The sequence below is a fragment of the Petaurus breviceps genome, unplaced genomic scaffold (assembly GCF_028583685.1).
Source record: "Petaurus breviceps papuanus isolate PSGF00001 unplaced genomic scaffold, PetGlider_PUasm1.0 91133, whole genome shotgun sequence".
NCBI lineage: Eukaryota > Metazoa > Chordata > Mammalia > Diprotodontia > Petauridae > Petaurus > Petaurus breviceps.
The window spans coordinates 98,802,112-98,819,800 of NW_027187419.1; the positions used below are offsets into that span (position 1 = coordinate 98,802,112).

Sequence of the window (17,689 nt, forward strand, 5' to 3'; positions counted from 1 at the left end):
GTGTGTGTGTGTGTGTGTGTGTGTGTGTGTGTGTGTGTGTGTGTGTGATATGGATGTTCTGTCTTTTAGAGAGTGAGCCATCAGGCATGGTATAGAGGGGCTTCTCCCTCAGGTCTGAGTTGGATAAGATGGCCTTTGAGATCAGATGTTTCTCCAAGTCTAGCATTCTGCGAGGCTGTGATAACCTTCATTAAGGATATATCTTGCTTTTATGACGTTTCAATGGGAGCCGTATCCATGGAGAAGAGTCAGCTGTGGAGTGTGTTTAAATGTAAATGTATTTTATACTGTCTTTATTTAATAGAGGGTTTGTACATGAATCTGTATTATAGAGCAAGTAGGGTGTTTATTTTATTGTTTATATCTGTTTTTTTTTTTTTTTTCTGAATCAGGCCTGCTTCTGGGCAGCTCTAGGGTTTTTAGTTACTGGAAAGAACTGGGGCTAGAACAATAAAAAGCTGCAATCTGAGGACCCCATACTACCCTGGTTGCTGATTGACATATATTTATGTCTTCCACATTTCATTTACAAAGGAAGCCTGGGGGCTGGCTGATAGCAGTTTAAAGGCTTTAACAATACAAGTGTTTGACCTTTTCCTATCTGTACAATCACATAGTTATCACAGGCTTTCAAAATTTCTCTTGATTGCAATTTGCATTTCTGATTAGGTCTATTTATATGCAGATGAGGCTCCCGTGCCTTCCACGTCATAATGTTATCTACGTCTTCTGCTTCCACTCAACCCATATGGGAACAGCCACCACTCTCTAGAAATGCTCTGGGCCTAAGTCTCTTCTCCTTACCTTTACATAAGCATAGGACTGGTTATTGCATTTAAAGGAGCAAAGGAAACAGGGTCATCTAACAGAATGGCAGATCCCTAAAGCAGACAGCTGCATGCCCCATTTTAATAAAGTGGGGTTCACAGGCATGGGAGGAGATATGTGGATCAGCCTATTAATCTTTTTGGAAATGACCACAATGTTGGTATGGAGACAGCATAACTTCCCACAGTTCCCCAGTAGAATATAAATTCCTTGAGGGAAGAGACTGTTTGCTGTTTGTGTTTACATCCTTACCACCCAGCACAGTTCCAGGCACATAGCAGCCCCTTAACTAGCTTCTTAAATCAATGAATGGATGAATGATTTATTCTTTGACTAATTCAACAAATTCAGTGACTAATTCAGCATATGGTCATTAAACCCTTGCTATGTGGAATGCCCAGGGTTACAAGCTGGGCTCCCTTAGACCCTTCCATTGTCTAATAAACAAGCCAAGTCCCTGTCCTCAGGGTGTTTACCACCTAGCAAGAGAAGGAGGACTCTTCATCCTATAGGCTTTAAGTTTCCCAAGGTAGACTTTCTTAAATAGCCTTTGAAGTAGATGGTAATAAATGTGAACTGAAAGGCAGTGGTGAGTACTATTGGATGGCAAATACTAGCTGTATCACCACTGGAAGTAATTTAACCTCTTCATGTTACAGGCAATATTCTAAGACTGTAAGTTATAGAATAACTGCTGAGCTGCATGGGTAGAGATTCCTTGTATCATTAAAATCATGGGTCTAGACACCCCACCTCCAACCCCAACCTGTACATGGAGGGCTATGACATAAGCATTTTTGATGTTCTATTGTTTTCAGTTTCGCCTGACTCTTTGTGACTCCATTTGGGGTTTTCTTGACCAAGTTTTCTTTGCCATTTCCTTTTCCCTCGTTTTACAGATGAGTAAACTGAGGCAAAAAGGGTTCAGTGACTTGCCCAAGGTCACACAACAAGGAAATGTCTGAGACCAGATTTGAACTCAGGAAGATGAGTCTTCAGGCCAGGAACTTTCTTTTGACACCTAGATGCCCATGATATAAACATATGTAAAAAGTAAATTAGAATGTGATTTACTAATTTACTTCATAACATAAGCATAGATAGAGAGTAAATTAGAATGTGATAAATACCTGGCCTGATCTGATGTTAGAAAGACCTGAATTTAAGACCTACTTTTGATACACACTGGTTGTGCGTCCATGAGAAAACCACTTAATTCTCACTCTCTAAGACTTAAGTCAGAAGAGTTGTGGTTCTATATTGGTGGAGGCAGTGTCCTACATTAATTGCAGACACAGATTTAGATCCCAGCCTCTCAATCTGAAAACAACAATCAAAGACACAACAGGAGTACAAAGTTCTACAAAATTAAATGATGGAAAAATCATTTCACCTTGGGACTCCTTGGGGAGGGGGTGTCTCATGGAAGAGAAGGCATCTAAGCCTTATCTTGAAGGGTGCCAGCAGGAGGGAGGATGTTGTTTGATATAGAAGGTGAAGAAGAGAAATATTATATATAACAGCCTGGATGAACTAAATATTTTTTACTTCAACAAGAGAAAGCCATGTTAGGCAGTGGCTGTGTTATTCAGACTAACTATTAAAAGACTTCCTCCTAGAGATTGAGATCGGTCCCCACAACACTTTTCTGTTTACAATCTTCCTTGTATGCTGGTATACTTTCTCTTCCTTGCAGTTTTTTCACTCTCACTTCCCTCTTCTAAGTCATTGAGAAAGGCATCAACAGTGATATTGAAGTGAGTAGAGCACCAGCCCTGGAGTCAGGAGGACCTGAGTTCCAATCCAGCCTCAGACACTTAACACTTACTAGCCCTGTGACTTTGGGGAAGTCACTTAACCCCAATTGCCCTGCCTTCCCCCCTCCAAAAAGACCAAAAAAATTAGATATAAACAATTCTAGCGATAGGGAGTAGCTTGGTACTTCATGCAGGGAAGCATCCTGGACCTGGAGTGAGGAAGACCTGACCTCGGATATATACTCATGGGTATCCTTGGGCCAGTCAACTAAGCTTTCTCAGCCTCAGTTTGATCATCTGTAAAATGAAGATGATAATAGCACCTATCGCACAGATTTGTTATGAGAATAAAATGAGATAACATTTGTTAAAATATTTCACCTATCAATGCTTATTATCATTATTATAATTATAATAGCTGAGGTAAGTTTTAGAGGAGGCAAGAAATTTCATCTCACCTCTCTAGTCTAAACTGCAGTTTTATTTACAGAATCATAGAATTAGAAGACCCCCTAAGAAGCCATCTAATGTAAACTGTACCTGACCATGAATCTGTAATATATCTAAGAGTAGTCAACTAGCCTTTCTTTGAAGACCTCCAAAGAGAGGTCCTCACAAAGCTGACTGTTTCACTTTTAGGCAGCTCTAATTACTGAGAAATTTTTCCTTACATCTAACAGATTAAGGGCCCATTGATTTCTTAATATGTTAGTCCTGACATCCCTTGAGCTCAGCCCAATACCATTTCCATTTTCTACAAAAGAGTCCAGTCAACAAACACTAATTAAGCACCTTCTATATGCCAGATGCTGCTCCACGTCTTGGACAGATCTTTTAACGTGGTAGAGCCTTATTTTGCACAAGATTACATAGTTTGTTAATGACAGAACTGAGTCTGGAAGCCAAGTGTCCCTTAGTATAACCCTTGACTTTTTACCTCTGTTTAGTTCTAACATAGATTCTGGCCAGGTCAATCAATCAACCAATCAGTCATTATTTGTTGATTACCAGCAATATGCCTAGCAGTCTGTGAAGTGCAAGTAATTGTAAACTCCAGATTTAACAAGCCACTTTGTATTTGGAAAAACAATGGAAGTAGAAACATAATAAGTAGGTTCTTACAGTCCATCTCTATTCACATATTCCCTGCTACTGAAGAAATGCCTACAATCCCTAGACAGGAAAGGCAAGCAAATGAACAACAAATCAAAATATTTAGTTGTGGGCTTCCCTTAGAACATTTGTCTACATTGCTTTTCTTTTCTTAAAACCAGGAAAAGAATGCTGTGATCATTGTCACAAAACCACTGACCTGGTTGGGCAAAAACTCACCCTGGATCAGGCTAATTGGTACTGATTGGTCAGGTGCTGAGGACACTAGCTTGGCAGACCAACATACATTCTGTTTTCCAGCTCAAACAATGTTTAATTGCTTAGTCTCAGTGACCTCATATTGCTCTCAGTGATGGATTCAGACCTTTATTTGCCACTGGGCTATGCATAAGCTAGACCCTGAAGTATCTATTCCACTATAGACCACTCATTTTTCTTCCTGGAAGTGGGGCTAGGGTCAGGCAGAATAATCCAGTAGATAAAATCAACATTTGGCTCACTGTTGCTTGCAAGCATGAGCAAAGTAGTCCTTCATTAGTTGGTCTTTTAAGTCTGTTTGCCCTACTCTGTGTAAATATGTGCATATGATGTTGATTTTTATGGCCAAATTTTTTTTTCCATTCCCTAGGAAGGCTTTTTAGTTGAAAATAGAGGGAAAGATCTGCCATGATGCTTGACCATCCTGTTCTGTGGCAAAATAAAGCCCCAAATACCTACTATATATATGTGAAATTAACTCCCAATTATCTACATGAATAGAGAAATCTAAATGGATAATCCTCAAACCATTTGTATTTGGCTTCAGAATATATATTTTCCAATCTATTTAAGTATGACTGTTGCAGCAAGCAACCCGACATCCCCAGGGTGGCTGCCAACACAGGTTCCTAGATCTGCTTTTCTAAAGGAAAGCAACTGAAAATGAGTTAACAATCTTGCTTTAATCAAACATATGTCATTTGCCTAGTTAAGGGGGAAAAGGTCAGCACCCTGAACTTCAGAGAATACAAACAAGTTACAAGCAGAAGTTACAAGAAGACAGAGAAACAGATCAAGCAGACAGGCTTCCAACTGTCTGACCATTACATCCATACCTTGTCACAGTTACCAGAGAGGGAAGCACCAACATCTGGGTTTTCAAAACCAGGGGGCTTGACAGCTGCCCAGAGTCTCATCTGGTCAAATCACACAACACTTCTTAAAGTGAGCCCCAAAACAAAATCTCACATCAGGGTATATATAGCCTTTTCCTAGCTCAGAGAATGTCACAACCCTCTTGACCCACTGCCCAATCACAAAGTAAAAACAAGCCTCCTGCCACAGGCTCCCTGTGACCACATTCAGACTATTAGGGGGCAGAGTATATTTTCAAATCAAGGAAGGTTCTCAGAGGAAAGTTCTATCAAAGGGCCTAGGGGCAGGGAAGATCTTAAGTTTCCATTCCCATAACAATGACCTTGTTTAATATTCTGTAAATAAGCTACAAATCAAATAATGGAACTTGACTGGGACAACCTGATTTGCAAAGGGCTTCTGTTGAACTTTTGGTAATGCATTCTGAGCTGGGAGTAGACAAGTCATGCCCAGTAGCAGCCTCAAGGCCTTTCTCAAACCTTCCTGAATCAGTGAAAGGTGGTGAAATGTAGTGTATGGACTTCAGAGGACCCTTTCCTCACATATAAAATGAAAGGGTTGGAGTAGATGTTCTCAAAGGTTTGCTCTCGTTCTTTTGTTTTCTATGATTTCCCACACTGAGCATACAACGAGAAGCCCAGATATCAAAAAGCATGTAATTAAGGAGAGTACTTGCTAGAGGCATTGTCAGTGAACTGGATATAAAGTTGACCTGGTTGAGGACCATCTTGCCTGTCCCCAGTTCCTGTTCTCTTTCTCCTGGTGTCTGGATTTCTATGTGTCTCTTTTTCTCTGTCTTTCTCCCACCCCTCTGTTCATTGTAATCTAACCAGTGAGTAACTTCTTCAGACATTAAACCTGTCCTTTGCTTTAGCAAAAACAGTCAGGATTTGACATTTTTTTTTGCCCCAAAGATTTCTATAGGATTTTGGATTGTAGTAGATGCTATTCATGCCTGCTATTTGCAAAGAGAAAAAGAAAGTGCAACCATTCTAAGTCCAGGATCTGTCTAAATACTCTGTTAAAACAGTGTATCTCTCCTGCCACTTTTAAGGTGCTAAACGGCCAGCTGTCCATATTTGGCCTCTCTCCACTGGACATCCTTTTGAACTTTTAAAAATTCTTGAAAATGGCCTGAACTGGACATACTTTTCACTTAAAAGAAAATAAGTCTCCCAGACTCCCTGTTTCAAGAACCAATGGAGAGAAAAGAAATACAATTATTTTGGTCTCTTGGCAACCAAGGCATATCACCCTTCTTTACAGGTCTTTGGCTAATGGTTCCCTTCCTCCTCCTCTATCTTTTGCACCTCTAAAAATAGAGTAAAATAAACCAGTGGCTGCTTATTATGGGTACACCTATTATATAAGCAAAGTGAGCTTTAAATTAGCATTAATCTGAGTCCAGGCACCAGTATCAGTTACCCAGTGTATCTCAGTATGCATTGATTAGTTTCACTTCATTCATTCCTCACAGAGAATAGCAGACAATTTCCATGGATCCCAATAGAAACATTTTTTTGTTGAAGGTGAATTTAGTTGTTTGTTCATTCAACAACTATTTATTTTATTTTTTTGGAGGGCAATTGGGATTAAGTGACTTGCCCAAGGTCACACAGCTAGTTTTTGTGTTAAGTGTCTGAGGCTGGATTTGAACTCAGGTCCTCCTGACTCCAGGGCTGGTGCTCTATTCACTGTGTCACCTAGCTGCCCCACAACAACTATTTATTAAGTGCTTACTAAGTAACTAGCATTATGTTGGGAGTTATGAGAAATACAAAGATAATTAAAAGTTCATATAATATAAAATTTCTAATCTGGCAGAGATACTATGTCATATATAAATATTAAATAACCTTAAAATAGAATAGATTACAGCACAATCCTCCTAATCACCTGGGTTTATAACCTCGGAACTGTTTTTGACTTTTCCCTCTCTCTTTCATCACATCTAGTTACCAAATTCTGGCCTTTCTACATCCATCTGACTTTTCCTTTTCACTTTCACTGAAACCCTCCTTGTTAGATCTCCTCCCTTCTTACCTAGCCTAATGTAATAGGTCTTCATGCCTCTCCAGCATGTCCCCTTTGCAGTTCATCCTCTATATCTCTGCCTGAGGAATCTCAGTGCATTGCGATCATATTATTGTTTTGCTAAAAAATCTTCAGTGTTTCCATATTGTCTACCATAAAAAGCATAAATTCCTGCCTGGTTTTCTAGGCCCTTCCCCACTTGGCTTCCAGCTGCTGATCCAGTTCTCATACTTCCCTCCTGTTCATGTTTGTCATTCCACCACACCATTCTGTCCCTGACTTTCCTTATGCCTTCTTGTGCCTTTGCTCATGCCATTCTCCATGCTCAGAATGTCTTCCTTTTGATTCCATATCCTTCTGTTCAAATCCCTCTCTCTCTTTAAGGCCCAATTCAGATGCTACATTCTCTATGAAGCCTTCCTTGAACTTCCCTTCCCCATATATAGTAAATGCTTAATAATTGTTGAATTAAATTGAATGGGAAAAAGTACAAGAGGTATAAAGTGTTTTATGAGATGTGAACAAGGAAGCATCATTTCCACTTGGAGTAGATCAGGGAAGGCTTTCTGGAGGATATGTACTTTGAACTGATCTTTGAAAGATTGGTAGGGTTAGAGATATGGTAGGAATGGCAAGTAGCCTTATGTTTTGTAACAGTATGGACACAAGCTACTTTCACTGCCACATGATGCTTGGAAAAACAGAGTGTTTGGGGTCCAATACAAAAATACTTGCTGGAGTTAAAGCTGTTCCCTAAGTAATTTTATTCTTGTCTCTTTTATTTGAGAAGTTAGCTTTTCGGTTAGTGTCAAGGATGGTATCAATTAAAAAACTAAAGAGAGGGCAGCTAGGTGGCACAATGAATAGAACACTGGCCCTGGAGTCAGGAGGACCTGGGTTCGGATCTGGCTTCAGACAGTTAACACAAAAAATCCTAGCCGTGTGACCTTGGGCAAGTCACTTCATCCCAATTGCCCTCCAAAAAAAGCAAAAGAAAAAAACTAAAGAGACTAAGTCATTTTGCCTGCTATAAATACCCAAATTAACCATGAAGGGCTTATGAAGGAAGATATCTGCATCTGGAGAAAAAACTGATGAGTAGAAGTATGTACAGAAGCATTTTACTTGTACACACATATATGTATATGTATTTATATAATTACATATGTGTATGTACACACACATATACATATTTGTGTCTAATGGTAGCCATCACTAGGGTGGGGAGGAGGAGGGAAGAAAAAAGGGAAAAAAAAAGAAATTTACACAATAACTTTATTACATTATATGACTATATTATATTTAAAAGGAATAGCAAGTGAGACATAACAAATTTGCAGTTTCATGGGCAATCATCTTTTTAAAAATTCTTCTGTGTTGTGGAAATGCTTGTTTTATTTCATCAATTAAAAATAAAATAAATGAAATTTTTAAAAAAGAAAAAGAAACTATAGAGTAGAAACCAAGACTAGCCAAAGTATCATCATCTAACCTCCCCCCACACTTATGGATAGTCAATTTATGAATGATCTGAAAGTAAAAACAAGTGGGTTTCAAGGATTTGGCACAGCTAGACTTTGTTCTCCATTTCAGAACACTAGGTTATTGCAGAGACCTACAGACTCTAGGTTAGGTCAGTGAAGGCTGCTTGGGGAGGAGCAGATTGTCACAAGCACAATAATTTTTGGAACCTTTGCTAAGGAAAGAAGGTGATGTTTCAAGTTGATAATTTTATCCAAACCAGTGTTGTACTTTTAGTACTGATGCAGAACAAAGAATACTCAATTGCTTTGGGAATCTGAGTGTCTTTGCACTTTGCCTCTCATCTAGTGCCAGCCAAAAATATTTCTTCTGGGAATCCTGGAAAACTCTTCTGCTCTCTCCAAGGAAAAGAAAGAAATGAATCAATGACATGCCTGGAAATTATCTTCTCTTATGTGAATTTGGAGACACACATCTTTTGTATACTAGGATAAAGTGTTAACAAGTTACAGGAGGCCAATCCTATCTAAACTCCTAAACTCCCAACCCTCTCCACTCCAAAGACTCTGTATACAGATACTCAGGAACATGATGTTTTAGGAACCCTTGATACCAGTCCCTGTCAGGAGAGTCCTTCTTCCAGATTTAGAGGCAGGAGACCTTGGCATTCTAGTTTGGCTGGTGTTTATGGTGTGCATATAGATACAGGCAATACCAACTGAGAGGTTAGTTGTGTTCGGGTAGTTCATTTGGAAATCAGTTGTTTGGAGTTCAGAACAAATATTGCCATAAAAATGATTTGTGCCAGGTGGTGCAATGGGTAGAGTACTGGACCTGGTGTAAGGAAAGACCCGAGTTCAAACTCAGCTTCAAACACTCACTAGCTGTGTGACCCTGGGCAAGTCACTGAACCCTGTTTGCCTCAGTTTCCTCATCTGTCAAGTGAGCTGGAGAATGAAATGGCAAACTGCTTCAGTAATTTTACTAAGAAAACCCCAAATGGGATCATGAAGAGTCTGGCGAAACTGAAAAGAGCTAAACAATAATAATAAATTATAGGCATTGTTCAGGGGAATAGTATTTCTCAACAAAAGTCAAGTCACATGGTCTGATAAAGATTATTCCTTTTGAAAAACCTCATTGAAAGTACATTCATTCTTCTGGTGACAAGATGGCAGAATGAGGAAGGAACCTCCCAAATTTCCCTCCAAACAACTAGAAAACCACCTCAGAATTGATCTAGGAGCAGGGTTGCAGCTTACCAGCCCATCATGAAAGGTCTTTCTCACTGGGGTAGAAGGGGAGCAAGGTTTAAGAGCAGCAGCAGCAGGCAGCTTCACAAAAGGGGGCCTGCAGCCAAGCCTGGGGCAATCCATAGGTGAGGCCCTGCCTTCCTGCAAACTAGCAGCTCCCTAGCAAGTAAGCAGTCTGTGTAACTGCAACAAGGCCCTGCCCCAGTGACCCCAACCCCAGGACAAACCACCAGCTAGGCTTTAATCCCATTGCTGACCAGTAGTAAAAAAACAAACAAAAAAAACCCCCCCAAAACCCAATAAAAGACAAATTATTGGTTAATTTCCCTTTAAAAAAAAAGAAAGAAAAAACCAAATTACTAACATCAAAAATGAGAGGGGTGAATTCATAACCAATGAAGAGGAAATTAAGACAACTGTTAGGAGCTATTTTGCCCAATTATATGCCAATAAATTTGACAATCTAAGTGACATGGATGAATATCTACAAAAATATAAAACACCCAGATTAACAGAAGAAATAAAATACTTAAATAGGTAAAAGGAATTGAACAAGCCATCAGTGAACTTCCTAAGAAAAAATTCTCAGGACCAGATGAATTCACAAGTGAATTCTACCAAACATTTAAAGAACATTTAATCCCAATACTATATAAACTATTGGGAAAAAATAGGTGAAAGAGTCCTACTGTAGAGCATAAAGGAGTGAGATAGAAGATCCCTGAGAATAAAATTTTAAAGTGGATTTTATTACTGTGGGACTGCTGGGGTCACATACCCAAATCAGACAGTGAGTTGACATGGACTATGTGCCAGTTTTTAAAGAGATTACAATAGTCAGGTTACATAACCTGAAACTACAATCAGTGATTGGTCAGTGTGTATTTGAATTTTCCCGTGCCCATGAAGTTTTTTTTTCCTAGGCTGAGGGACAGGGAACCCAGAATGGGTGGACGGGAAAGAATGGAGCAGGGATTTTACCCTAGGCTGAAACTCCCAGCCAGGGATCAATTAGGGGAGAGAAGGGTGGAGTTGTGCTGGAATGCCTGCTCACAGATCAATTAGGGGAAGGGAAGGGTGGAGTTGTGCTCAACACTACCAAATTCTTTTTACAACACAAATAAGGTGCTAATACCCAAACAAGGAAGAGCCAAAACAGAGAAAGAAAATTATAGAACAATATCCCTAATGAATACTGATGCAAAAATTTTAAATAAAATTCTAACAGAGGTTAAAGCAATATATTACAAGCATCATACACTATGACCAGGTGGTATTTATACCAGGAATGTAGGGTTGGTTGAATATTAGGAAAACTATCAGTATAATTGACCATGTCAAAAACAGAGCTAATAAAAATCATATTATTATCTCAATAGATGCAGAAAAAATCTTTGACAAAATACAGTACCCATTCATATTAAAAACACTATTGAGCATAGGAATAAATGGAACTTACCTTAAAATGTTAAGTGATATTTATCTAAAACCACCAGTAAACATTATCTAATGGGGATAAGCTAAAAGCCTTCCCAATGCAGAGGTGAAGCAAGGTCACTTCTATTATTTAATATTGTACTAGAATTGTTAGCTATAGCAATGAGAAGAAAAAGAAATTAAAGGAATTAGAATAGCAACAAGGAAACAAAACCATCACTCTTTGCAGATTATATGTTATACTTAGAAAATCCTAGTGAATCAACAAAAAACTACTTGAAATTATTAACAATTTTAGCAAAGTTGAAGGATACAAAATAAATCTGTATAAATCACCAACAAAGTTCAGCAACAAGATATAGAAAGAGAAATTCCATTTAAAATAATTGTAGACAATGTAAAATACTTGGAAGTCTACCTTTCAAGACAAACTCAGAAACTGTATGAATATAATTTAAAATACTTTTCACACAAACAAAGTCGGATCTAAGTAACTGGAAAAATATTGGGTAGGTCAAACCAATATGATAAAATTGACAATTCTACCTAAATTAATCTACTTATTCAATGCTATTTGAATTAAACTATTAAGAAATTATTTTATAGAGCTAGAAAAATAACAAAATTAATCTGAAAGAACAAAAGGTCAAGGATATCAAGGGAATCAAGGAAAAAACATGCAAAAGAAGGTGGTCTGACTTTACTAGATCTTGAACTATATTATAAAGTGGTAATTATAAAAATAATTTGGTACTGGCTAAGGAATAGAGTGGTGGATCAGTGGAATAGATTAGGTACCAATTACATTATAGTAAATGACCATAGTAATCTAACAAATGATAATTCAAAAGATCCAAGCTTTTGGAACAAAAACTCATTATTTTACAAAAACTACTGGGAAAACTAGAAGAATGTGTGGTGGAAACTAGGTATAGACCAACATCTCATACCATATACGAAGACAATGTCAAAATAGGCACATGATTTACATGTAAATGGTGATACCATAAGCAAATTAAGAGAGCATGGAATAGTTTATCTGTCAGATTTATGGATAGGACAAGAATTTAAGACTATATTAGCAAACACCCTAGCACACCCAGGATAGGCTGCTAGCACAGGTTCTTTGATCTGCTTTTCTTGAAGGTAAGGCAACTTTTAAAGGGGTCAGCAGTCTATTTTAATTACATTCTAGTTCAGGGGAAAGGTCAGCACCCTGAATGTGGAGAAAATGCAAGCAGAGAAATTAGCACAGAGACCAACAGACAGAGCTCCAGCTGTCTGAATAAAACAGTATTGCTATACACTTTACACACATCACTGGACAAGGGAACACAAATCCGAGCAGCCAGATTTCTGAAGAAACTGACTCTGAAGAAATAGCTACTCAGAGTCTCGACCAGAAAATAAAAAAATCCTTCTCATGATTGAACCCCCAAAGCAAAATGCCACTCTCCCAGGATATATAACAAAGACTCAGCCCCAACTGGATCAGAGCCAGAAGGCACAGAACCTGCTTAACTCAGCACAGTTGTGAATTATCAGGATTCAAAGGAGATCAATCCTTCAGATGTTTACAATTTAGCCTGAGCCTATGAAACTGAACTCGAACAAGAAGAAAAAAACAACAAAAATCCCACCTTGCTTGTGCTTACAAAGACCAAAGAAGATACAGATAGTATTACAAAGTGAGAAATAGATAATTTTGATTATACAAAATTAAAAAATTTTCACACAAACAAAACCAGCGCAACCAAAATGATAAGGAAAGCAGAAAACTGGGGGAAAATTTGCAACAAAGTATCTCTGATAAAGGCCTCATTTCTCAAATATATAGAGAATTGAGTCAAATTTAAAAAAAATACAAGTCATTTCCCAATTGATAAATGGTCAAAGAATATGAACAGGAAGTTTTCAAAGAAATCAAAGTTATCTATAGTCATATGAAAAAATGTTCTAAGTCACTATTAATTAGAGAAATGCAGATTAAAACAACTCTGAGATACCACCTCACACCTATCAGATTGGCTAATATGACAAAAAAGGAAAATGTTAATTGCTGGTGGGAATGTGGGAAAACTGGGATGCTAATATACTGTTGGTGGAGTTGTGAACTGATCCAGCCATTCTGGAGAACAATCTGGCTATAAACCTGTGCTTACACATTGATCCAGTAATACCACTGTTAGGTCTATATCCTAAAAATACAAAAAGAAAAAGGAAAAGAACCTATTTGTACAAAAATATTTATAGCAGCTCTGTTTGTGTTGGCTAAGAATTGGAAATCAAAGGGGCACCCATTAATTGGGGAATGGCTAAACAAGCTATAGTATATGATTGTAATGGAATATTATTGTGCTATAAGAAATGTCAAACAGGATTATTTAAGAAAAGCCTGGAAAGCCCTATGTGAACTGATACATAGTGACATGGACAGAACCAGGAGAATGTTGTACACAGTAACAGCAATATTGTTTGATGAAGAATTATAAATGACAGGTATTCTCACTAGTGCAATGATACAAGACAATCTCAAAGGTTTAATGATGAGGCATACTATCTGCCTTCAAAGAAAGAACTGATATTGTTTGAATACAGACTGAAGCCACTGTTTTTCACTTCTTTTCATTTTTTCTTTTATTTGAGTCCTCTTGTACAAAATGACTAATATAAAAATGTTTTACATAATTTCACATGTATAACCTATATCTGATTGCTCACCACTTCAGGGAAGGGGGAAGAAATGGGGGGGGGGTGTTGGAGGAAAGGATGAAGGGATAGAATTTGGAATTCATAACTTTAAATAAAAATATTTCAAAAAGTGGGGGGAGAAGAACACTCATTTTTGTGTTGTAAGGATTGCCCCTTAAAAATTGAGGGCAAATGGTCACTGTATGTATAGATGAAATTGTACTATTGATTATTTGCCCTGGATATTTTAGGGGGTTGAAAATTTATAGGCTAGCCTGGGAACTTGTTCACCATGTAAAACATAAGTTTTTAGCAACTACTTTACAAACAGACTTTTGGAACATGTACCATGTTTAAGTTGAGGACCCAATGAATCTTCCCTCCCAAGGTCTCCTTCTTCTTTAGCCTTGATCCCTACCAGCAGGACTCAGCAATGTCCATATGGTCCATATTGGGATACTGGCAAATCTGAGGCTCAGTTATCATTGAAGGAAAGAATTGGAGAGCACAGAGGGGAGAGTGGTGGTACAGTGGTTATGATAATAAGTGTTAATATATGTAGGATCACAGATTTAAAGCTAAAAGATACTTTAATGGTCATCTAATTCAACTTTCTCATTTTATAGATGAGGAAAATCAAGCCTAGATAGGTTAAGTTTCTTGTCCACAGTCCTACACATTGCAAATCTGAGATTTGAACCCAGTTCCTAGGATTCCAAATAGTGTCCATAACACTATGCAATGCTCTCTACCATCCATGCTTATTTGGAAACCAAATCCTTTGTCAGAATTTTCATACAAAATAGACATTAAAAAAAAAATAAAACCAAAGGCAAGTGTTCCTGTTTCCCATTTCAAAGAGATATCATATTGTACCTAGGGGATAAAATCAGTCAACAAGTATTTATTAAACACCAGGAACTGTACTAAGAGCTGAGAATTATTATGAAGACAAGATTATAAGCCCAGGTGATGGGAAGAATGGTGGTGCCAATGATGAAACTAGGGAAGAAGATAGCAGGCAGAATTGATTAATGAAAGGTGTTTAGTTTTGGAGTTATTAATTTTGTTGATGAAAAGTCTCCAAAGTAGAAATGTTCTATAGGCAGCCAGTGGTACAGAACTGGAGTCAGGGGTGAGATATAGGGACTAGAGATAAAGATCTGAAAGTCCTAAGTGTGGAGGTTGTATTTGAAGAGATGAGACAGGATTAGTCCACTGAGAAGATCTGAGTCCACTTAGAGTATGGAGAAAGAAAAGCAAGGGCCAAGAAGTAAGCTTCAAGAAGTGTGCACAATAACGCTTTCCTAATCCTAAATTTTCTAATTCACCAACTAAATCATCTCCACAATGAAACCAGTCATTTTGCCCTGCTGCTCAGCTGCAAGCAGATCGTAGAGGTTTAGGAGGAGGGAAATTTCAAGTCATCAGTGATTGCCTGACAATTAGAGAATTATCAGCCAGGTGTTTTCCTTTAGGACTATGGAATATGAGGAGAAGGAATGAAAAGTAAACTATCATTGAAGTGATGAGCTGAGGGGCTGGTTTAATAGCAAAGGATGCCTGCCAGGATTTACTGACAGACCTCTTGTTTCCTTGCTAACACACAACATTTAGCTCCTTGCCTCTCTTGAACCCTCCCACCTCCAGCGTTTCTCATAAAGCAGGAGGCACTATAATAATTGGGATCATTTAGCACTTCCTGAGTGCCCAACATTAATATGGTTCTGATGGTTCTGCAGTGAAGATGTGAAACATCTTTTTAAGAGTCTCTCCTGGGGAGGCTCCTAATACCACTTCCAGCTCCTTTTAATGTGAGCTATTCAGTATTACCTAGTCAGTGAAGCCTCCCCTCTCCGCCTTGCGTTTTCTCCAAGGATTGCTGGTGGGATGAGGACTTTTGACACTCCATTTCCTTGGATAGCTGGAGGCAGGAGGCAGAAGTGCCCCAGAAGGATCCCCCATCTGAGAAACATATTTGGTAATTCTTTCTTTTTTCTCTACTGGAGTTAGAGCAGCTGGGGCTATTGGTTCATGCTGAGGTGATGCTCTGAGCCTCCTGGGCTTTAGAAAAGGGGGAGGATTCAGTGCTGCATGGCCACTGGCTGGGAATGAGTTGACAATGCAAAATGAGCTGCCAGAACCTCTAATTCAGTTCCAGGCTCTGTAAAAAGCCATCCAATTAGAAGGGAAAGATCAGTCACTGTTATAAGTCATCGACTTACTATAAAACAGATGAGTAAGTACAAGGTAATCTGTGGAAGGAGAGAGCTCTAACAACTGGAATCATCCTTGGGAAAGGCTTAGTGTAAGAGGAAGCGCCTGGAGAAGTTTAGGCATTCTAAGGAGGTGGAGGTGAGAAGGGAGTACACTCCAAGCATTCAGGACAAATTGTGCAAAGGCATGAAGTCAGTTATGAAATAGAATGATGACCCAGCAGTCTGGCTAGAATATAGGAGGAGGTGAATCTGGAAAGTTAGAGGAAGCCATTAGATTTTAGAAGGATTTAAATTCCTTGCTGAGAAATTTGCATTTTATCTGAAAAGAACCAGGAGCCTTCTTGAATAGAGGAATGACATGATCAGACCCATGGGAACTGTAAGGAGGATGGATTAGAGGAGGGAAAGAATAGAAGGTGATTACAATTTTCCAGGAAACGGACAATGAAGGACTGCAGTAGGGGAGAGAATGAGCTTTTGGTGATTTCTGGTACTAATGATCTGATTCTATTTAGTGGTTATAAACCATATAGTCTATAAATTAATACATAAATCATATGTTCTATAAACCAATATATTCCATATTGTTGTTGTTGCTGTTTTTGTTATTTGGGTTTCCCAGGCTAGATTGAATTCACATTCAGTGTTAGGCTTAGAACTTCATGCCAAAATGGAGGGCTGTGAAGCACAGAATATTTCTTTCAGCTAGCAAGCAGTTGGTTCCAAACCTCTGAATCCCCAGAAACAAGCTCCCTAGTATCTTTGGTGCACTCAGGCTTGGGATCTTTACCTCTCTATGCCTCCATTTTTTCTATCTATAAATTGAGTCAGTTGAACCCAATGGTATCTGTGGTTCTTTCCAGCCTAAATCTGTCATTCTCTAGTCCCCTGATCTACTCTAGGTTGATGTAGGTCATCTTTGACATAGAAACTTCTGACTCTCTGGGGTTCAAGTTCTCTAGTGGCTATAAATGCCCTCCAAAGCCAGTCCTTCTGTTTCTCCTATTGTATCCATACAGTCTTGCTTAGTGGTATTGATTTTTGTCCTGTGTGGCTCCAGGATTGGGTTATTTTTTCCATGAAAAGATTGCCTATATAATATGGCAATTAAGGGTTCACTCTAGTCATTCATTCCAGAGTCTTACTATTAATACTATAGTGGTCTTAAGCCCATCACTTAAATCAAGGCTCCACATTAGGTGATACAATCCAGAGAGTTGCAAGGGCCAGCATCCTGTAGTTGAAAGAACACTAGATTTGAGTCAGAATATTTGGATCTAAGTTCCAGCTTAGCTACTTGCTAAACTATGTAACTTTAGGCAAATCATTTTACCCCTTTGAGCATCAGTTTCCTCACCTGTAAAGTGAGGGGATCAGACCAGATGTTATATATGGTCTGTTCCTGCCCCCCATCATTCTGTGACTCTTTGGAAACTGACTTCCCTCTAACCTAGGAAATTTGTGCAAGGGGAATTAGATGAAGGAATTAAATTTAAGAATTTTATGTGTTTATATTTTTGTGTATATCAGTCAATAAGCATTTATTAAGTGCCTACTGTATATCAGGTGCTGTGCTTAAGTGCTGGGGATAAAAAAAAGGCACAAGACATTCTTTACCCTCAAGGAGCTCACTGTCTAATGGAGAACAAAAGATGCAAATACTTATATGCATTCTCTCTCTCTCTCTCTCTCTCTCTCTCTCTCTCTCTCTCTCTCTCTCTCTGTCTCTCTCTCTCTCTGT

At 38.5% G+C, this 17,689-nt stretch overlaps 1 protein-coding gene across 1 annotated transcript in view; it reads left to right on the forward strand.

The window, feature by feature from the left end:
- Positions 1–17,689, forward strand: part of LOC138155351 (myosin-IIIb-like) — a 272,057-nt gene that overhangs the window by 79,025 nt on the left and 175,343 nt on the right. The window lies entirely within an intron of this gene.